The sequence below is a fragment of the Phyllobates terribilis genome, unplaced genomic scaffold (genome assembly GCF_046119375.1).
Source record: "Phyllobates terribilis strain yellow unplaced genomic scaffold, ASM4611937v1 Scaffold_12__6_contigs__length_324123572, whole genome shotgun sequence".
Taxonomy (NCBI): Eukaryota; Metazoa; Chordata; class Amphibia; order Anura; family Dendrobatidae; genus Phyllobates; species Phyllobates terribilis.
The window spans coordinates 10,511,248-10,534,535 of record NW_027362772.1 but is presented as its reverse complement, the minus strand read 5'-3'; the positions used below and the strand labels follow the sequence as shown (position 1 = coordinate 10,534,535).

Here is a 23,288-nt window from a genome sequence, read left to right as displayed (position 1 = left end):
GTGGGAAGGTTCCCGGACACTCTATGGCTGATTTTTTAATGTGGATTGGACGTGCTTATGCATTTTATTTCTCAAAACACATTACAGATCAGGCCATTGTCCAACTCTGTATTCAAGAAATTAAATGCGCAAAGAAAGATGTTTGTGTGTCGAAGCACCATCGACAAGTGCGAGCTGATGTTGGACGGATTGCTATTGCTTCTGCAACAAGCTGCATTAGAGGACTTCCTGGGAGAAATGACACCCAGACTAGATACGGTTTCCCTGTATGCCAGTCCTTTCACCAAGCTAAAGAATATGGCTGTGGTGAAATACAACTCTCACTGAGAAGCAGTGTCAGACTGAAAAACATTGGGCCCACCAGAGGATTTGATTCTGAGGGCCCACCTTTCTCCCCCGCTGAAGAGCCTCATAGCAGCTGCAAAGTTTGCGCCTATCATGAACTCTCCTGATGGAGAAGCCTGGGCCCACCCGAGGATTCTCCGGTGGGTCCGTCCAACCCTGCTGAGAAGTGGCCCTGGCTAAGGAAAGTGTGTGGGAAGGTTCCCGGACACTCTATGGCTGCATTTTTAATGTGGACTGGCTCCGTACCATCCCTGACCACATTCACCTGTCCATGTGTTTGTGGTTAGGCGGTCCTTCCCAGTAAGTGCACTGGGGAGAGCACGGGTAATGTTGTGGGACCCGTGCTTGTGGAAGGCGGAGACGATACCGGGAGAAATAGTGGCGGCTGGGGATCAAGTATGGACACCCGGATGCCGCCGGCATGAGGTTGTGAAAAGCTTCCGCCTCCACGAGTCTAAAAGGCCACATTTCAAGTGAAAGCAGCTTTAGAGGACTTCCTGGAAGAAATGACAGCTGGAGTAGATATGGTTTCCCAAGTCCTTTCACCAAGCTAAAGAATATGGCGGTGGTGAAATACAACTCTCATCAAAAAAAGCTGTGGACTGGCTCCGTACTGTCCCTGGCCACATTTACTTGACCACGTGTTTGTGGTTAGGCGGTCCTTCCCAGTAAGTTCATTGGGGAGGACACGGGTAATGTTGTAGGACCCGTGCTTGTGGAAGGCGGATACGACACCGGGACAAATAGTGGCAACTGGGGACCATGTATGAATACCCAGTCGCCGCCGCCATAAGATTGTGGACAGCTTCTGCCTCCACGAGTCTAAAAGGCCACATTTCAAGTGCAAGCAGCTGTCAAAAATTTGGCAGTATAGTATTGCAGCCTGTGGGTGGGTGGGTGGCTGGCTGCATATTTGCGCTTGCATTCCAAGGAGTGGGGTAGGGACAACTGAACGCTTCACTGGGACAACGGTGATTGTTGCAAGTCTGCAACGACAGGTGCATGGCGGGAGGCATCTTCGCATGCGTCAAGGATCACTTATGATGGGCACACTTTTAGGCAGTGACCTGGGAGTCAGAGATGCTTCCAGAGGTCTTCCCCATGCTGTTCCCATGTCTTTTCAGCACTGTATACATGTGTCTGATGATGTGTCACACACCACATGGCCAGATAAGGTTGTAAAATGTTAAAATGACATTTCCCGGTGAATGCATTTGTCTTGGTTTGAAGCAGTGCAAAAGTGGAAAAACGCATCAAAAACGCTACGTGTGAACATAGCCCTAGGTGTGGAGGAGTCTTTTTGGTTTTGGCTATTTATTTTGCCTTATATGCAAGTCATTACCCTGGAAAGGATGTTCCCTAACATGTTGCCCAGGAAAATCCATTTTGGTTTTGTTTTTGTATGTTTTATTGTGAGTCCGTAAAAGTGGCGTAATACCTCTGACAACGTTGTTGACAGCAGTGACCTGGGAGTCAGAAATGGTTCCAGGGGTCTTCCCCATGCAGTTCTCATGTCATTTGAAAACTGTTCCCATCGATTTGGGCAATTTTTAGGCCCTCTGCAGACTGCCGGGGGTAGCTGCCTGAAAAATGCTTGAGTTTCCCATAAACTTACATTGGGCTTGTTGCTCAGGTCGAGCTCCCGAGTATTCCTATGTGCTCGACCCGAGCAACGAGCACCCGAGCATTTTAGTGCTCACCTATCACTAGTGATGATCATTACTAAATAATCCAGAGACACATGCATTTCCCGTCTTGTCTCTATGTGTCTCCTAGATGGGTTTTGGATGTTTTTTTATACTCATTCCTATTTTTAAATTGCCTATTGTATATTTGTTTTTCACTTTTTGTATTTGCACTTTTTGTCTATGTGCCACTGTATAATTGTGTTTGCGTTTTCTTCTGGCAGCGATGTCGGTTCATACTTTGATAATATGAACTAATTATTTCACCGGTCTGCAATTTCTGAGAGTATTCAGGATGTGCTGACACACTGTCACGAAATCCATGCTGATTATGGTCTGTGGACACGTGGGATTAAATCAGCACACCGGTCTGTAATTATCAATGGAATTTAAGATGCACTGACACACTGTTCCAGAAGCTGTGACAAACGCGTAGCACTGTCCACCTACCCCCCTACCCTTTCCTCATGGATGTCATTTCTAACATGGACTAATTAAACGCATGTTTTTACTTGGAGCTGGATTACACGATTTCTTTGGCCATTCCTCATGTTTTGCTCAGAACGTTCTCCCGTTCTCCATTCATGAACCACACAGCTGATCGGCTTTACTTTTTTCTTATTTGTACATGTACGTCAGCCCTACGTAATGACTTAATATTTGTACGGCCACACGCGCACTTTTCTGGTGTATTTTGTACATTAAAGGTTGTACTTATATTTATGGAGGCTTCATGTGTTCTCCTTATTGGAATGTCAAGATATTGGCTAATAATGGTAAAGGTATCATTTGTGTTCATTTCTGGTTCCTCTTATAACAGTGAATGATATCACCCGACGCTGGCACAGCTGTCAGGATACGTATACAAGGGAGCGTGCCAAAAATGGGTCTGCGGCATCCAGAAAGCATCCCTATATTTATATGGACTAGCTCAATGTCCTGGCCCCCATTATAGACCTATGTCCATACATTATGGCTTGTTTAATCATTGTTAATGATTAGAAACATATTAAGTTATCTAATTTTACCCAACATCACATCCTTTTTGTCGCTTGCAGAACTGAATCCAACTTACAGGATAGGAAGATGGCCTCGGAGTCAGATGACGCCCTGTTGGATCCAGTGGCCGATTCTGCCGAGGTGTAGGACCAGCAGCAGGGCAGTCATCGGATTCCGCAGCAACATCTGCGTCAGCACCATCAACAGCCTCGGAGGAAGTAGAAGGACGCCGGAGGAGCAGCCCAACCCCTCAACTTGACAACTCCCCTGTTGCTGCTCCCATCCCACGACAAGTTAGACGTAGGACGGAGCTCCCCATTATCACCACTAGGCAAGAGGTAGATAGTGGGGTATTAGATTATCTTGCCCGCATGGCGAATGATGATGGGGAGGAGGCGTTTACGTGGAGCCTAGGCATGGTATCTGAGCGATATCGACACGCCTGTGCAGCTGCCTGCCAGGAATGCCTTCCATATTATTTTGGATGCTTGCATGTGACCTAATAATCTTAATGAGGTGTTTGACTGTCTGTAAAACTGCCATCGGTCAGACAGAAACCGTCTGCACTCGGCAGATGAGGACTATGCGGGTTCATCACAAAACCCATCACGCCTCAGCTCCCTACTTCCCAACCAACATCCCCTGTGGATCAACAACCACTCATTCAGTCAGAGCACATGAGTGGGCAAAGGAAAGAGGAGTGGGCTGGTCCAGGAGCTCCAATGGCTGGATCCTTAGTTAGTGATAGGCCACTACGATGGTCCAGGCATGGGCCTACTGGAGGAGAATATTATTATGCTCATGGAGGGCAATACCATCACCCCCAAGAGCCACACACACAGACGTCCTTTCCCTTCAGGGTCATATAGCCCTCAATTCATGGCCCAAACGATTTCCACAGCACCAGCATCTTTGTCTGGAAACGTTTCTGCCTCCCAACAGAAGGCCTTCACCTATCATAATTTGTAATGTTAGGATTACGATGTTAAAATTCTGAATGTTTTATTTCTTTATGCCAGATTATTTGGATTCTAAAGATAAAAAATGTGTACATATGACAAAATATGTATGCCCTTATTTGTATATATATTTTTTATTAAAGTTTTTGTTGGCAAAAAAGCCATGTTTTTCATTTTTAGAAAATAAAAAATACATGTTGCTAGTAAAGGGAGCAAAAGAAACCCATATGTTGGATGTTTGACACATTATTGCACAAGGAAAGTAAAAAACAAAAAAACATAAACACATTATTAATTCAAGGAACAATAACTGGGGGATTCTGCCATGGCGTCTCATCCTATGGAGTTAAGAAACAGGAGGCAAAAAGATCCCGAACCTTAATAACAGAAGACCGTCGTCATGTAGTCGGCACAAATGGATAAAGGAAGGGATTGGGCACATCCTGGACATCTTCAGGACCTGGACCATAACGATACTCATGCCTGCAGGTAAGGTTGTGCAACAGCACACAAGCCTTGATCCCGCCATTCACATTCTGTTCGCTAAGTTAGAGGACAGACTGGAGCACATTGCTTAAAATATATCCATAACTAAGAAATAGATAAAAAAACAACCTCTTATTAATACTATATTAGACATTCTTAACCCCTTTACCCCCAAGGATGGTTTGCACGTTAATGACCAGGCCAATTTTTACAATTCTGACCACTGTCACTTTATGAGGTAATTACTCTGGAACGCTTCAACGGATCCCCCTGATTCTGAGATTGTTTTTTCGTGACATATTGTACTTCATGATTGTGGAAAAATTTATTCGATATCACTTGCGTTTATTTGTGAAAAAAACAGAAATTTGGCGACAATTTTGAAAATTTCGCAATTTTCAAAATTTTAATTTTTATGCCCTTAAATCAGAGAGATATGTCACACAAGAGTTAATAAATAACATTTCCCATATGTCTACTTTACATCAGCACAATTTTGGAACCAAAATTTTTTTTTTGGGTAGGGAGCTATAAGGGTTAAAGGTTGACCAGCGATTTCTCATTTTTGCAACAAAATTTACAAAAACATTTTTTTAGGGACCACATCACACTTGAAGTCATTTTGAGGGGTCTTTATGACAGAAAATACCCAAAAGTGACACCATTCTAAAAACTGCACCCCTCAAAACCACATTCAAGAAGTTTACGTACTTCACACCAATTAATTGAACGTGAAGGGAAAAAAATGAGCATTTAACTTTTTTTCACTAAAATTTTATTTTAGACCCCAATTTTTTATTTTCACGAGGGTACTAGGAGAAATTGGACCCCAAAAGTTGTTGTGCAATTTCTCCTGAGTACGCTGATACCTCATATGTGGGGGAAAGTCATTGTTTGGGCGCACGGCAGGGCTCGGAAGGGAAAGAGCGCCATTTGACGTCTTCAATGCAAAACTCGCTGGAATTCACAGCGGACCCCATGTCGCGTTTGGAGAGCCCCTGATGTGCCTAAACAGTGGAAACCCCCACAAGTGACCCCATTTTGGAAACTAGACCCCCTTAAGGAATTTATTTAGATGCGTGGTGAGCACTTTGAACCCCCAAGTGTTTTGCAAAGGTTTATGACGTAGAGCCGTGAAAAAAAAATCATTTTTTTCCCACAAAAACGATCTTTTAGCCGCAATATTTTTATTTTCACGAGGGTACCAGGAGAAATTGGACCCCAAAAGTTGTTGTTCAATTTTTCCTGAGTACGCTGATACCCCATGTGTTGGAGAAAACTACTGTTTGGGCGCATGTCAGGGCTCGGAAGGGAAGGAGTGACGCTTTGGAATGCAGACTTTGATGGAATGGTCTGCGGGCGTCATGTCACGTTCACAGAGCCCCTGATGTGCCTAAACAGTGGAAATGCCCAACAAGTGCCCCCTTTTTGGAACTGATACCTGATTTGTTAATTCTATGTAGTGTTATACGTCAGCTGTGTAGGACAACCGGACAAACACTACACAACTGACGTATGACAACCTGACGAACACTACGTCAGCTATGTAGTGTTCGTCAGGTTGTCATACGTCAGAAATTAATTCAATAGTTCATGGAAGTATGGTACCTTTTGAAGCAGTCTTTCATGCAGAGGCCAGGTTTGTCGGGGCAGGTGTCACATTGGTAAATGGTGTCCTTGCGTATTCCCTTTCGGTAACACGCTCGGCACTTCTTTTGTGACTTACCTTTTTTTCCGCTGTGAGGGATCTGCCCTGGGAAATGCTGGCCCGGTACAACTTGAGGTCCTTCAGTTCCAGAAGTAGTGGGGCCCGCTCCACCACCACTGCCAAATATCAGGGCCTCGATAACTGTCTCCTGAAAGTGAAGATACGACGTAGAAATCTGGCCTGCACATTGTGACAGAAGGAAAGCGTTGTGCATTGCCATCTGTACAAGGTGCACTGCCAGCTTCTTATACCATACCTTGGCCTTTCTCAAAGCACTGTATGGCTGGAGGACTTGATCAGAGAGATCAACTCCCCCCATGTACTTGTTGTACCCCACTACACAGTCTGGTTTGGCGACCTGTGTAGTGGAACCTCGTACAGTGCTGAGGGTGCTGCCATCACCATGTATGGTGGTCAAGAGAAGGACATCCCTCTTGTCCTTGTACTTGACCACCAATAGGTGGTCGCTACATTGGGCTCTGCTCTCACCCCTTCTGAGCAGCTGCCCAATTAGCGTCTTTGGGAGGCCTCTCTGATTTTTGCGGACAGTACCGCAAGCTGCGGTACGTCGTACAGAGAGGGACTTGAAGAGCGGGATACTTGTATGAAAGTTATCCACGTACAGGTGATAACCTTTATCCGGCAGTGGGTGCACCAAGTCCCACACAATTTTCCCACTCACTCCCAGAACAGGGGGGCATTCAGGGGGCTCAATCCGGGAGTCCTGCCCTTCATAAACTCTAAACTTGTGAGTGTACCCTGAGGTACTCTCACAAAGTTTGTACAGCTTGATCCCGAACCTGGCCCTCTTACTGGGCAGGTACTGCCGGAATACAAGCCCTTAAAATGAACTAGGGAGTAATCCACGCAGATGTCCCTTTGGGGCACATACACTTCAGCAAACTTGTTGTTGAAGTGCTCGATGACCGGCCGAACTTTGAAAAGACGATCAAAGTTAGGGTCATCGCGTGCAGGACACCTAGCATTATCTTGGTAATGCAAGAACTTGTGGATGGCCTGAAAGCGTCTCCGGGTCATGACCATTCGGAACACTGGAGTGTTATACAAAACGTCAACACTCCAGTATTGCCGAACCTCTGGTTTCTTCAGGTTCCCCATATGAAGGACCAGGCCCCAAAACTTCATAATTTCTTCTGCGTCTACAGACCAGTTAGAAAATGATGAAGAGGGGTTTTGTTCCAAAAATTGATGAGCATATAAATTAGTTTGGCCCACCATGAGGTTTATAAAATACTCAGAGAAAAAGACTTTTAAAAAGTCTATTTCTTTGAGGCCGGTGGTGTCAAACTTGATTCCTGATTCCACCGCAAAATCAGGAATCAGTGGCTCATAATTTTCGGGGGGCGAGGTCCATATGGGGTCAGTAGTGGGGGGCGCTGGATCATCTTGTCTCCTGCGACGACTGCGGGGCGGTCCAGCAGCACCTGAGGAGGAAGAGGAGGAAGAAGAGGAGGATGATGAGGCGTCGGAAAAGTAAAGAAGTGTGGGATCCTCGCCCTCGCTGTCAGTGTCGGAGGCAAGAATAGTGTATGCCTCCTCCGCTGAATAGCGAGTTTGGGATGAGCGGGACTTTTTTTTTTCTTGTGTATGTGGTGCGTGTGTGTCAGTGCTTTATTTAGAGTGTGTGTGTGTCAGTGTGCTTGGTGTGAACTTTTTTTTTCTGAAAAAAAAGAGAAAAAAAGCAACTACTGTAGGTGGTGCAAACAGCGAGCACGAGTGCGGATCAGTGATCTGTGGTCACTGATCAGCGCTCGGCCGCTACAGAAAGCAAGGAAAAAAAAATGGATAAAAGTCAACCGATCAAGTACTGATCAAGTAATGATCAGCACTTGGTGGGAGAAAGGGGAATGGGAAGGGGGGAAGGAGGAGAGGGGAGAGAGGGGGATTGGGGTGGATGAGGACGGATCAAAAAATCCTACTTACAGTTGTCTTCTGTAAGATGTCTTCTGTACGATGTCTTCTGTACGATGTCTTCTGGAGCAGGAGTGGCAACAGGCTTCTGTGGTACCACAAGGCCCAGCACGATGCACAATCAGACAACGCGACCGCCCTCTAGAAAAGAAAAAAGGTTAGTTGAAAAAAAAAAGGGTAAAGTAGCGAGCACGATTGCTGATCGGTGATTTGTGTCACCGATCAACTCTCGGCGGCTGCTCGATGCACGCACGGAGGTGGTCCAAAGTGGGGGGGAATTGACAGGGACAAAAAAAAGTCCTGAAAAGCAGCGAGCACGGACGTTGATCAGTGACGTAGTGACTGGTCAGCGCTCGGCCGCTGCAGGACGCATGAAAAAAAAAAAAACTGGGGGGAGGAGGATTGGGGGTAAAAGGATGGGGGAGAGGAGGAGGGGGGGGAGGGTGAGAGGGGTGGATGAGGGGAGAACAGAGATGGACTTACCAAAGTCTTCTCTGTTCTTCTTTCAGCAGCAGGATCAGCAGCAGGTTCTGGAAGAGGCTCTGGAGCACGATCCGCAGCAACAGGATAAGGAGCTGGAGACCCAGGACCCTGGAGACAGCAGCAGGACGCCGAAGCTGGAGACCCAGCAACCTGGAGACAGCAGCAGGACGCCGGAGCAGCAGCAGCGACTGGAACAGGTAGGAGAAAGTTCTTGTAGTGTCACAGAAGATTCTGTGGCACTACAAGGCCCAGCACAGAGAGATCAGTAGTATGACCGCTCTATAGAAATCCTCACCAAGTGTGAGGATCTGCAGGGCGGTCACAGGGGGGTGATAGGGTGGTGACAGCAGATCACAGGCCGGTCACCTCCCGGTCAGGTACTCTGATTGGTGCGATCGATGATGACATCGATCGCACCAATCAAAGATGGCTGGGGCCTGGGCACGCACCACAGGGGGTCACAGGGAGGTGACAGGCAGATCACAAGCCGGTCACCGCCCTGTGACCTGTGTTCAGGTACTCTGATTTGGAGCGATCGATGTCATCATCGATCGCTCCAATCAGAGCTGGCTGGGGGCTTCTATGACATCACAGGGGGTCATGGGGCGGTGACAGGCAGGTCACAAGCCGGTCACCGCCCCGTGACCGCCCTGTTACCGCGCGGTCCCGCAATGATCGGTGCGATCGGCGATCGGTGTATCAGATGTGACAGACAGTCGTCCTGCAGGTGGTTGCAGGAGATCCCTTTGTTTAGCATTACAGACACCTTCTTAACTGTTTCACTCTAGGACCCAGTGGCTACCTCCTTCCTGCTAATTGACACCCTGGTCTGGGTGTTTAAATAGTTTCACTTTCAGTAGGAAGTTGCCTGTGATATTCACATGAGTTCTTGTGAATGCTTGGAGCTCTCAGACTGCTATCGTGTTCTGTGGTGCTAGGAAGACACTTGGAGTTATCTCTCTGAAGTCGACTAAAGCTAAGCTACTTTCCCCTGTGTTTGTCTACCTTGTTGTCTTTAGTCGCTAGTGGGGATTGACTAGTGCTCACCTCCCCTCCCTTCCCTATACAGGGTCAAGCGCTAGGGAAATACAGGGTTTAGGTTCACATGTGGCAATTGGTGAGGAAGGAGGTCTCCACTCCCCGTTTCCCTAGTGTCAGGGCTCCCTTTCCCCATCCCTTCATGTTACACTAGTCTTTCCCACACCTTGTGTGACACATAGATATTCGGACCTGTAATAATGTTAATTAATAGTGAAACCAACGGACTAATTAGTTTTTAAACCTTAAAAAATTGGCAGTGAACATGTAATAGGCCTGGAAATCAAATTGTTATTTAAAAAAAATTACAACAAAAATACCTTAGTGTCATAAGAATAAATACTTCTCATGGAGGTATTCTGGTATGATATTCCTGACCTCAGCACCTTCAAAAGATGGTCAAATGTAGATACGCTCATCCGACAATAGTCATAAAACTTTTGAGGATTCAAGCGTAGCTCATAATACAGTCTACTAAACTTACCTTTTGCGGCCCATTTTGTCAGAAGTGGATGGATCCAGTATGGACATCGCCTCCTCGGATCAGCTACAGTTGGGTAGGGCTCACCATAGCGCCAAGATAAGACCCAGTGGAAAAGGGTATGCTCTGTATCAGGTTGAATTATTATTATTATTTATTATTATAGCGCCATTTATTCCATGGCGCTTTACATGTGATAGGGATATACATAGAAAAAACATTTACATAATCTTAACAAAACGAGTCAGCAACTGGTACAGGAGGAGCGAGGACCCTGCCCGCAAGGGCTCCCAGTCTACAAGGGATGGGTGAGGATACAGTAGGTGAGGGTAGAGGAGGTCATGCAGTAACGTGGTGGAGCGGTGGTTACTGCAGGTAGTAGGCTTGTCAGAAGAGGTAGGTCTTCAGGTTTCTTTTGAAGGCTTCCATGGTAGGCGAGAGTCTGATGTGTTGGGGTAGTGAGTTCCAGAGTAGGGGGTATGCATGGGAGAAATCTTGTATGCGATTGTGGGAAGAGGAGATAACATGGGAGTAGAGAAGGAGATCTTATGAGGATCGGAGGTTGCTTGCAGGTAAGTACCGGGAGACTAGATCACAGTATGTAGGAGGAGACAGGTTGTGGATGGATTTTCTATGCCATGGTTAGGGTTTTGAACTGGAGTCTCTGGGCAATGGGGAGCCAGTGAAGGGAATGACAGAGGGGAGAGGCCGGGGAATAGCGGGGGGATGTTATTGCCAAAAAATACTTCAAAACCAGGCAACAGCGGTATTATGGGTGAATATCCCAACATGATATACAGTTAGGTCCATATATATTTGGACAGAAACAACATTTTTCTAATTTTGGTTCTAGACATTACCACAATGAATTTTAAACAAAACAATTCAGATGCAGTTGAAGTTCAGACTTTCAGCTTTCATTTGAGGGTATCCACATTAAAATTGGATGAAGGGTTTAGGAGTTTCAGCTCCTTAACATGTGCCACCCTGTTTTTAAAGGGACCAAAAGTAATTGGACAATTGACTCCAAGGCTATTTCATGGACAGGTGTGGGCAATCCCTTCGTTATGTCATTCTCAATTAAGCAGATAAAAGGCCTGGAGTTGATTTGAGGTGTGGTGCTTGCATTTGGAAGGTTTTGTTGTGAAGTAAACATGCGGTCAAAGGAGCTCTCCATGCAAGTGAAACAAGCCATCCTTAAGCTGCAAAAACAGAAAAAACCCATCCGAGAAATTGCTACAATATTAGGAGTGGCAAAATCTACAGTTTGGTACATTCTGAGAAAGAAAGAAAGCACTGGTGAACTCATCAATGCAAAAAGACCTGGGCGCCCACGGAAGACAACAGTGGTGGATCATCACAGAATAATCTCCATGGTGAAGAGAAACCCCTTCACAACAGCCAACCAAGTGAACAACACTCTCCAGGAGGTAGGCGTATCAATATCCAAATCTACCATAAAGAGAAGACTGCATGAAAGTAAATACAGAGGGTTCACTGCATGGTGCAAGCCACTCATAAGCATCAAGAATAAAAAGGCTAGACTGGACTTTGCTAAAAAACATCTAAAAAAGCCAGCACAGTTCTGGAAGAACATTCTTTGGACAGATGAAACCAAGATCAACCTCTACCAGAATGATGGAAAGAGAAAAGTATGGCGAAGGCGTGGTACAGCTCATGATCCAAAGCATACCACATCATCTGTAACACACGGCAGAGGCAGTGTGATGGCTTGGGCATGCATGGCTGCCAGTGGCACTGGGTCACTAGTGTTTATTGATGATGTGACACAGGACATAAGCAGCCGAATGAATTCTGAAGAATTCAGATCCATACTGTGTACTCAGATCCAGCCAAATGCAGCCAAACTGATTGGTCGTCGTTTCATACTACAGATGGACAATGACCCAAAACATGAAGCCAAAGCAACTCAGGAGTTTATTAAAGCAAAGAAGTGGAATATTCTTGAATGGCCAAGTCAGTCACCTGATCTCAACCCAATTGAGCATGCATTTCACTTGTTAAAGACTAAACTTCAGACAGAAAGGCCCACAAACAAACAGCAACTGAAAACCACCGCAGTGAAGGCCTGGCAGAGCATCAAAAAGGAGGAAGCACAGCGTCTGGTGATGTCCATGAGTTCAAGACTTCAGGCAGTCATTGCCAACAAAGGGTTTTCACCCAAGTACTAGAAATGAACATTTTATTTACAATTATTTAATTTGTCCAATTACTTTTGGTCCCTTTAAAAACAGGGTGGCACATGTTAAGGAGCTGAAACTCCTAAACCCTTCATCCAATTTTAATGTGGATACCCTCAAATGAAAGCGGAAAGTCTGAACTTCAACTGCATCTGAATTGTTTTGTTTAAAATTCATTGTGGTAATGTCTAGAACCAAAATTAGAAAAATGTTGTCTCTGTCCAAATATATATGGACCTAACTGTATGTGCTCCCAATGTGGGACATGGAAATGAGGCTTTTTATACGGTTCTACACAAGGATTTCTTAGGCATCTTAGTGAAAATACATGATGAAAATTACAAGGCAGACGGATGCCATTCGCATCACATACGCTCATATGTTAAAAAGACGGCACAATCACACCACACTCGCAGAGCAATTGAAAGAAAAATAGCGTGACACTCATCCGACTCTCCTGCATTAAAATAAGACGCGAGTGTGACTGCGGCCTAAGAAGGGTTATGATAGGAATCGTTGGAGTCAGAGTCCTGGAAAGTATTGTCGGAGGAATCAAATTCAGAGGATCTGGAACATGGGATTTGGAGGCAGATTTGTGGTATGAATGGGGTATTAATATTGATTTGGGGGGGTGTAGTATTCCACTCCATCTACCCCATTCATACACCTGGTTAAGTGTGTAGTCATTATTATCGCGTTGGAATTTATTTTTCTTCATAGACATAATGCTGTCTTCCAATTTGGTGATCGTTTGTTGTGTTTTACTTATAAATGCTCCATGTTCTGTTAGATTTATATGGCTCCAATGTTAGTTTAATATCATTCACTTATGATTGAACAGCAATTCATTTTTGCTCCTCATTCTTAACAATAAGACACATGAGATTTAGAGAACATGTAGTAAGTAAATGGTTCCATTGCTCCACAAATTGCTGGGAATAAATGGTTGTCGGCAGTTTTTTGATCCATAGTCCTCTAGGGACCATATCTTTATCAATATACTTCTGTAATGTTGTTTTGTCCCACCATGTTTTCATTTCATGAATCATGATTTTTTTTTAAGTTTCCTTAAGTTGTTAAACATGGAATTAGGAGTCTGATCCGACTGTCTGCCATTATCGGCTATAACCACCACACCATACGCCCTTATGAACCATGGCCTACACCATGGCTGTCTCCTCTCTAGTTTTCCCTATGACCTAAATAATCCTCCTATACTATAAGGCCTCCACACTGTCCGCCTTAATGAGTTATACCCACCACATTGTCTGCCATTATCAGCTATAACCGCTACACCATCCGCCATGATCAACCATGGCCTATACCATGGCTGTCTCCTCCCTAGTTTTCCCTTACACTCTCTATATCTCTACACTGCCCCCCACCATGCTAACCTCTCTCCATATTGTGCCCCAATTTCACACTGCCCTCTCTCAATATCCATTCTGTGTCTCTTTTCACACTGTGCCCTCATACTGCTCTCTCCAAACTGTATCCCACAGCGCAGGTATAATGTCCCCCACAGCTCCCAGTATAATGTCCCCCACAGCTCCCAGTATAATGTCCCCCACAGCTCCCAGTATAATGTCCCCCACAGCTCCCAGTATAATGTCCCCCACAGTCCCTGATTTAAATGATGTCCTCTACAGCCAGCAATCCTTTATTATAGAAGGAAATTAGATCATTGGGTTTGAAACATAGAGCAACAGGTCATCTGAATATAGAGCTAGTTTATAGTGATGTGAGCCTATAGTAACTCCACTAATATCTGGATTTGTATGTAATGCTACCACTAAATGTTCCATCAGAGGAACATAAGGGACAACCTTGCCTCGTCCCATTTTTAATAGAAAATGTGTCTGATAGAAAGATAGAAGGCGGTTTACCCCAACTATCATTTTAGGGTCAGTGTATAAGAATAGAATTTTAGATAACAAGAAGTAACCCAACCCAGTTTGTGGTAGGGCGCTCTTCAAGAAAGTCCAATGCACTGTGTCGAATGCTTTTATGGCGTCAACAGAAACATGGCACATTGGGATCCCCTGGCTTTTTGCATGGGAAATTAACAATGTTTTATTTGTATTATCATGAGCTTCTCTAGCCTTAACAAAGCCAACCTGATCGGTGCTAACAATTGAGGGTAGATAGTGGGAGAGCCGTGTTGCAATTATTTTAGAGTATTTTGACGTGTACATTAATTTACATTAATTATTGATATTGGATAAATATAAGGGCAGGTATTTGGATATTTCCAGGCTTTGATATAACCGTTATATGAGCCTCAAGTGATTGGGGGGGGCAAAGGGGGAGTCTTCTGAGATATTATTGAACACTTTTGCTAAAAATGGTAATAAGAGAGGTGCAAACATCTTATAATAAAATCTATTATTGAATCTATCTGGCCCAGGGCTCTTCCCAATAGAGAATGATTTAATAATAATAATAATAATATTTTTTTTATTTTTATAGCGCCAACATATTCCGCAGCACTTTACAAATTTTAGGGGGGACTTATACAGACAATACAGAATAAACATATCTCATATCGAAAGGAGTGAGGGCCCTGCTCGCAAGCTTACAGTCTATGAGGAAATGGGGGAGACACAAAAGGTAAAATGTACATATATTGTATAATGCAGCCTTGATATACTATATAGGATAAATAATACATGGACTGGTCGCCTGCCAGTATGTGTACAGTCCTGACCGAGGCTATTATGTGCATGGTTGGTATGAACCTGAAATTGAAGATTTTAACAACTGGGATGGACAGATAATGTGTGGAGGTGATACGCCAGTCTAAAGAAATGGGTTTTTAGGGTCCGCTTGAAACTGTGGGTATTGGGAATTAATCGAACTGTCCTGGGTAGTGCATTCCAGAGAATTGGCGCAGCACACGAGAAATCTTGGAGACGGGAGGGGGAAGTTCGGATTATGGAGGATTTTAGTTTTAAATCACTGGCAGAACGGAGGGCACGTGTAGGGTGGTAGACGGAGACAAGGGAAGAGATTTAGGGGGGTACTGAAGCATGAAGCGCTTTGTGGGTAATCGTGAGAAGTTTAAATTGAACTCTATATTGGATGGGTAACCAATGCAATGACTGGCACAGGGAAGAGGCATCGGTGTAGCGGTTGGCGAGGAATATGATCCTGGCTGCTGCATTAAGGACGGATTGAAGAGGGGAGAGTTTAGTAAGAGGGAGCCCGATAAGTAGTGAGTTGCAGTAGTCCAAACGAGAATGAATAAGAGCTACAGTAAGAGTTTTTGCTGAGTCAAAGGTGAGAAAAGTCCTGATTCTTGAGATGTTTTTGAGGTATAGATGACATGAACGAGCGAGTGATTTGATGTGAGGAGTGAAGGAAAGATCTGAATCAAAAATGACCCCAAGACAGCGGGCTTGTTGCTGGGGAGTAATGGTTGAGCCACAAACGGAAATGTCAATATCGGGCACAGGTGGGTTAGTGGAGGGAGGAAATACGAGTAGTTCAGTTTTTGACAGATTAAGTTTTAGACAGAGGGAGGACATAATGTTAGAGACAGCAGAAAGACAATCACTGGTCTTTTGTAGTAATGCAGGGGTGATGTCCGGAGCAGAGGTCTATAATTGGGTGTCATCAGCATAGAGATGGTACTGAAAACCAAATCTGCTGATTGTTTGTCCAATGGGAGCGGTGTATAAGGAGAAAAGAAGGGGGCCTAGGACTGATCCTTGAGGAACCCCGACAGTAAGGGGAAGGAGAGAGGAGGAGCCAGCAAAAGACACAGAGAAGGAGCGGTCAGAGAGATAGGAGGAGAACCAGGAGAGAACAGTGTCCTTGAGGCCAATAGTGCGGAGCATAGTGAGGAGGAGCTGGTGATCCACAGTGTCGAATGCTGCAGAGAGATCCAGGAGAATCAGCAGGGAGTAGTGACCATTAGATTTAGCTGTTAGTAGATCAGTAGAGACTTTAGTGAGGGCCGTTTCAGTAGAATGTAAAGAGCGGAAACCAGATTGTAAAGGGTCAAGAATAGAGTTGTCTGAGAGATAGCGGATTAGACGGGAATGGACCAGGCGTTCCAGGAGTTTAGAGATAAAGGGAAGACTGGAAACAGGTCTGTAGTTGGCCGTGCAGTTCTGGTCAAGGGATGGTTTTTTAAGTAATGAATGTATGCTGGCATGTTTAAAAGAAGAGGGGAAGATACCAGATGAGAGGGAGAGGTTGAAAATTTTAGTTAGGTGAGTGGTGACAGTTGCAGAAAGGGACTGAAGGAGATGTGAGGGAATAGGGTCACTGGTGCAGGTGGTAGGGCAAAAAGATGCAAGGAGTCTGATCACTTCATCTTCCGTGACTGGTTCGAAGTCAGAAAGTGAGTAAGATACAATGTGGCGGGGGAGAGCATGCATAACGTTTGGGGATTGGGAGAAAATTTCCTGACGGATATCGTCAATTTTTTCTTTGAAATAATTGGCCAGATCGTCAGCGCTGAGGTCGGTGATCGGGGCCTGTGCTGTTTGATTGAGGAGAAAATGAAACGTGTCAAAGAGGTGTTTAGGATTATTAGAAAGTGAGATTATGAGGTTGTTAAAGTAGGTTTGTTTCGAGAGGTGAAGCGCAGAGTTATATGTTTTCAGCATAAATTTATAATGGAGGAAATCTTCGGGCAGATTAGATTTTCTCCACAGCCTTTCAGCGCACCTGGAGCACTGCTGGAGAAGACATGTTTGAGATGTGTGCCAGGGTTGTTGCCGTCTATGCCGAATTGTTCTTTCTGTAGGAGGTGCGGCTTCATCCAGGGCGCATAGCATTATTTCGTTATAATGCTTCAATGCAGAGTCGGGACATGAGAGGGAGGAGATTGGGGCCAATGATGACTGCAACTTTTTCATAAATTTCTGGGTATTAATGGCGCGTATATTTCTATAAGTGTGGAAAGTGGGGGTGTCATGAGTAGCCTCACAGTACTTGACAGAGAATGAAAGAAGATTATGGTCAGAGAGTGGAAGGGGAAAGTTAGTAAAGTCATGTACTGAGCAAAGCCGGGAGAAGATCAGGTCCAATGTGTTCCCGTCTTCATGTGTAGGAGAATTAGCAAGCTGTGAAAGGCCGAAGGAGGAGGTTAGTGATAAAAGGTGAGCGGCAGATGGGGAAAGAGAATCGCCAATCGGGATGTTAAAATCTCCCATGATTATCGTGGGGATGTTGCAGGATAGAAAATTTGGAAGCCAGGCAGCAAAGTGATCCAGGAACTGACGGGAGGGACCTGGAGGGCGATAGACAACCGCCACTAGCAGGGAGAAGGGCCGGTAGAGTCTGACTGTGTGGGTCTCAAAAGAAGGGAAGATAAGGGGGGGTACTGGGGGGATAACCTGAAAAGTACATTTTGTTGAAAGAAGCATACCAACACCTCCACCTGATCTGTTGTCAGGTCTCGGAGTATGAGAGAAGTGTAGGCCACCATAGGAGAGAGCTGCAGCGGCGGTGGTGTCCGACTGCTGGATCCACGTTTCAGTGAGAGCCAGAAGGTTGAGGGAATTAGAGAGGAAAAAGTCATGGATGTAAGAGAGTTTATTACATGCTGAGCGCGCATTTCAAAGGGCACAGTTGAGTGAGACAGAAGATATGCAGGGAATATTAATGAGATTAGCAGGGTTACTGAATGTAACAGGGAAAGAGTTAATGTTATTACTGGAGAGTCCTGGATTAGGAGAAATATCACCTGCGACTAAGAGAAGGAAGATACAGAGAGTGAGCAGATGGTTGAGGGTTTTGTGAGATCGTTTCCTGTGTTGTATGGTGGGAATGAATGGATCTGTGTGGTATAACATTGTGAAGAGAGCATGACAGCTGTACATAGGAGAAGAGAGGAGTAAGGGGTTAATATGGATGAAGTGTGCAGAATTTGTGGGAGAACGGTGAATGTGGATGATTGTAGCAGCCAGAATATAAATGGCACAAATAGAAATGGTGAATACTGTTTGCAAAACATATGAACCTGGAAGCAAGTTTATTTAATTGTCTTGCATGTCTTACCTGTCTCCTGTCCTGTCCAACTGCCATATCTAACTGCCGAGGCACTTTGATAAATTATGGCACTTCGATAAAGTTTGCATAAATGCTATATGCATAAATGCCCCCGCATAAATGCTGCCCCTTGACTATGTCTCAATATATAGGGACGTATCTGCTTAGATCTACACAGATTTAACTCGTTAGCAATCAATTAACTAGCTTAAGACAACAGGAGACCATAAAACTGCAGAAAAAAAAACAGACTGGCAACTCAGCATGGATCATAAACTGTTAAAGTAAGTGTGATGACCTTAAAGTATCATGGATTAAACAACGTAGATAAATGATATATATATATATATAATATATATATATACCATTGATTAGCTGCAGAGCATTGCAAGTAACATGGAGATACAATGTAGATTTCAGAAGAGACAGCACGTAGCAGAGGAGTGAGCTATATATACCCTTGACTAGCTGCAGAGCATTGCAAGTAACATGGAGATACAATGTAGATTTCAGAAGACACAGCACGTAGCAGAGGAGTGAGATATATATACCTGTAAGAAGAGAAGAAAGATGAATATTAGAACTGCCATATCTAACTGCCGAGGCACTTTGATAAATTATGGCACGTCGATAAAGTATGCATAAATGCTATATGCATAAATGCCCCCGCATAATGGCCTCTCATATCTGTTGCTCAATGAAAGCTTTGTCTAGTACCTCCTGCTCAGGGGTCTGTAAGGAAAGTAGGGCAGTGTCCATAATATATTTGTCAATTTTTGTTTCAAGACTATTAGGTGGCATGTTGTGGTATTGTGCATAAATATTATATAGTGCGCTATAATAGCAATGAAATGCTTCCTCTATGTCAGTGGGGTTATGAATCTATAGCAGGGTGCCCCTTTTATTCTGGATACGTATGTCTGTTGCATGTGTGGATGTAACCTCCTTGTCAATGAGCGGCCACATTTATCTGTGAATTCATACGAGTATCTTCACATGCGATCTTGGTATTTTATACACGTTTCATCTATTAACCCCTTAAGCCCCGCGGGTGGTTTGCACGTTAATGACCAGGCCAATTTTTACAATTCTGACCACTGTCACTTTATGAGGTAATTACTCTGGAACGCTTCAACGGATCCCCCTGATTCTGAGATTGTTTTTTCGTGACATATTGTACTTCATGATTGTGGAAAAATTTCTTCGATATCACTTGCGTTTATTTGTGAAAAAAACGGAAATTTGGCGAAAATTTTGAAAATTTTGCGATTTTCAAAATTTGAATTTTTAAGCCCTGAAATCAGAGCGATATGTCACACAAAAGAGTTAATAAATAACATTTCCCACATGTCTACTTTACATCAGCACAATTTTGGAACCAAAATTTTTTTTTGTTAGGGAGCTATAAGGGTTAAAAGTTGACCAGCGATTTTCTCATTTTTCCAACAAAATTTATAAAACCATTTTTTTAGGGACCACATCACATTTGGAGTCACTTGGAGAGGTCTTTATGACAGAAAATACCCAAAAGTGACACCATTCTAAAAACTGCACCCCTCAAGGTGCTCAAAACCACATTCAAGAACTTTACTAACCCTTCAGGTGCTTCACAGGAATTTTTTGAATGTGGAAGAAAAAAATGAACATTTAACTTTTTTCACAAAAATGTTACTTTAGACCCAATTTTTTTTATTTTCACAGGGGTAACAAGAAAAAATGGACCCCAAAATTTGTTGTGCAATTTCCCCTGGGCACGCAGATACCCAATATTTGGGGAAGAAACACTGTTTGGGCGCACGGCAGGGCTCGGAAGGGAAGGAGCGCCATTTGACTTTTTGATTGTAAAATTTGCTTGAATAATTAGCGGACGCCATGTTCTGTTTGGAGAGCACCTGTGTGCCCAAACTTTGGAGCTCCCCCACAAGTGACCCCATTTTGGAAACTAGACCCCCCAAGGCACCTTTCTAGATGCATAGTGAGCACTTGGAACCCCCAGGTGCTTCACAAATTGATTCGTAAAAATGAAAAAGTGAAAAAAAAAACACTTTTTCATTTTTACGAATCAATTTGTGAAGCACCTGGGGGTTCCAAGTGCTCACTATGCATCTATAAAGGTGCCTTGGGGGGTCTAGTTTCCAAAATGGGGTCACTTGTGGGGGAGCTCCAATGTTTGGGCACACAGGGACTCTCCAAATGCAACATGATATCCGCTAACAATTTGAGCTGACAATTTGTTAGCGGATATCATGTTGCATTTGGAGAGTCCCTGTGTGCCCAAACATTGGAGCTCCCCCACAAGTGACCCCATTTTGGAAACTAGACCCCCCAAGGCACCTATCTAGATGCATAGTGAGCACTTGGAACCCCAGGTGCTTCACAAATTGATTCATAAAAATGAAAAAGTGTTTTTTTTTTCACTTTTTCATTATTACGAATCAATTTGTGAAGCACCTGGGGGTTCCAAGTGCTCACTATGCATCTAGAAAGGTGCCTTGGGGTGTCTAGTTTCCAAAATGGCGTCACTTGTGGGGGAGCTCCAAAGTTTGGGCACAGAGGGGCTCTCCAAACGCAATGTGGTGTCCGCTAACAATTTGAGACAATTTTCCATTCAATTTGTTAGCGGATACCATGTTGCATTTAGAGAGTCCCTGTGTGCCCAAACATTGGAGCTCCCCCACAAGTGACCCCAATTTGGAAACTAGACCCCCCAAGGCACCTTTCTAGATGCATAGTGAGCACTTGGAACCCCAGGTGCTTCACAAATTGAATCGTAATAATGAAAAAGTGAAAAAAAAAACACTTTTTCATTTTTATGAATCAATTTGTGAAGCACATGGGGTTTCAAGTGCTCACTATGCATCTAGATAGGTGCCTTGGGGGGTCTAGTTTCCAAAATGGGGTCACGTGTGGGGGAGCTCCAATGTTTGGGCACACAGGGACTCTCCAAATGCAACATGATATCCGCTAACAATTTGAGCCGACAATTTGTTAGCGGATATCATGTTGCATTTGGAGAGTCCCTGTGTGCCCAAACATTGGAGCTCCCCCACAAGTGACCCCATTTTGGAAACTAGACCCCCCAAGGCACCTTTCTAGATGCATAGTGAGCACTTGGAACCCCAGGTGCTTCACAAATTGATTCATAAAAATGAAAAAGTGTTTTTTTTTTTCACTTTTTCATTTTTACGAATCAATTTGTGAAGCACCTGGGGGTTCCAAGTACTTACTATGCTTCTAGACAGGTGCCTTGGGGGATCTAGTTTTCAAAATGGGGTCACTTGTGGGGGAGCTCCAATGTTTGGGCACACAGGGGCTCTCCAAACGCAACATGGCGTCCGCTAACAATTTGAGCCGATTTTCCATTCAATTTGTTAGCGGACACCATGTCGCGTTTGGAGAGCCCGTGATGTGCCTAAACAGTGGAGCTCCCCCACAAGTGTCCCCATTTTCGAAACTGTACCCCTCAAGGATTTTATTAAGGTGTATAGTGAACATTTTGAACCCAGAGGTACGGCACAGAATTTGTTTACATTAGGTCATCATATTGAATAAGTTGTCATTATTCTTGAGCGCAAGTGCTCGCTACTTGAGTTTGCATCGGGTACTCAGGTATGCACCATGTACAGCGTGTGCTTGAGTGACATGCTCGAGTCCCTGCTCCGCATGTTTCACGGTTATTAGACACCCAAAAAAAAACATGCGGGGATCGCTCGTGCATGGCAGGCAATCCCCGTAAAGTTTTTTGGCCGCGAAGCATATGGGGCAGAGACTCGAGCATGTCACTCAAATACCCACGATACTCAATGCATACCAGAGCACCCGATGCAAACTCAAGCAGCGAGCACTTGCTCTCAACACTAGTCGCCATATCGTCATCTTTTTTTCTTACTTTTGAAAAAAATCCCAACCCCAGCCCTAGCCCTAGCACAACCCTAGCCCCAGCACAACCCTAGCCCCAGCACAACCCTAGCCCCAGCACAACCCTAGCCCCAGCACAACCCTAGCCCCAGCACAACCCTAGCCCCAAACCCAGCCCTAACCCTAGCCCAATCCTAACCCAAGAGTTTATTTTTGACGCCGTTCCTTGTGCGGTATAAGTGATTAGACGACTTTATTCTTCGGGTCGGTGTGATTACAGCAATGCCAGAATCATATGGGGTTTTTATGACTGACAGCTGTCACACACTAAAAGACGCATTTTTTGTAAAATCTAGTTTTTGCATCGCCATATTTTGAGAGCTATAATTTTTCCAGATTTTGGCAGACAGTCATGTGACGGCTCGTTTTTTGCGGGATGACTTGACGTTGTTATTGGTGCCATTTTCAGGCACGTGACATTTTTTGATCGTTTTCTATTCCGATTTTTGGGAGGCAGAATAAACAAAAACCAACAATTCAGGAATTGATTTTTTTTTTTTTTTTTTTTTATTCTGTTCCGCGTGTGGTAAAATTGATGAGGTAGCTTTATTCTTTGGGTCAGTACGTTTACAGCGGTACCACATTTGTATCATTTTTCTATGTTTTGGCGCTTATACACAATAAAAGCTATTTTATAGAAAAAAATATTTTTTAGCATTGCTTTATTCTGAGAGCTATAACTTTTTTATTTTTCGGCTGATGGAGCTGTATGGTGGCTTGTTTCTTGCGGGACGAGATGACGTTTTCAGCGGTATCATTTTTATTTATATGCGTCTTTTTGATCGCGTGTTATTCCACTTTTTGTTTGGCGGTATGGTGATAAAGCATTGTTTTTTGCTTCGTTTTTTTTTTTTTGTTTTTTTTTACCGTGTTCACTGAAGGGGTTAACTAGTGGGACAGTTTTATAGGTCAGGTTGTTCCGGACGCGGCGATACCAAATATGTGTACTTTTATTGTTTTTTTTTTATTTTTTTTATAATAATATTTATTGATGGGTACATTATATTTTTATTTTTGGTGTATTATTTTTTTATAATATTTTTGCACATT

General features: G+C 44.1%; 1 protein-coding gene across 1 annotated transcript in view; it reads left to right on the top strand.

The window, feature by feature from the left end:
- Positions 1-23,288, top strand: part of LOC141171898 (uncharacterized) — an 819,676-nt gene that overhangs the window by 629,914 nt on the left and 166,474 nt on the right. The window lies entirely within an intron of this gene.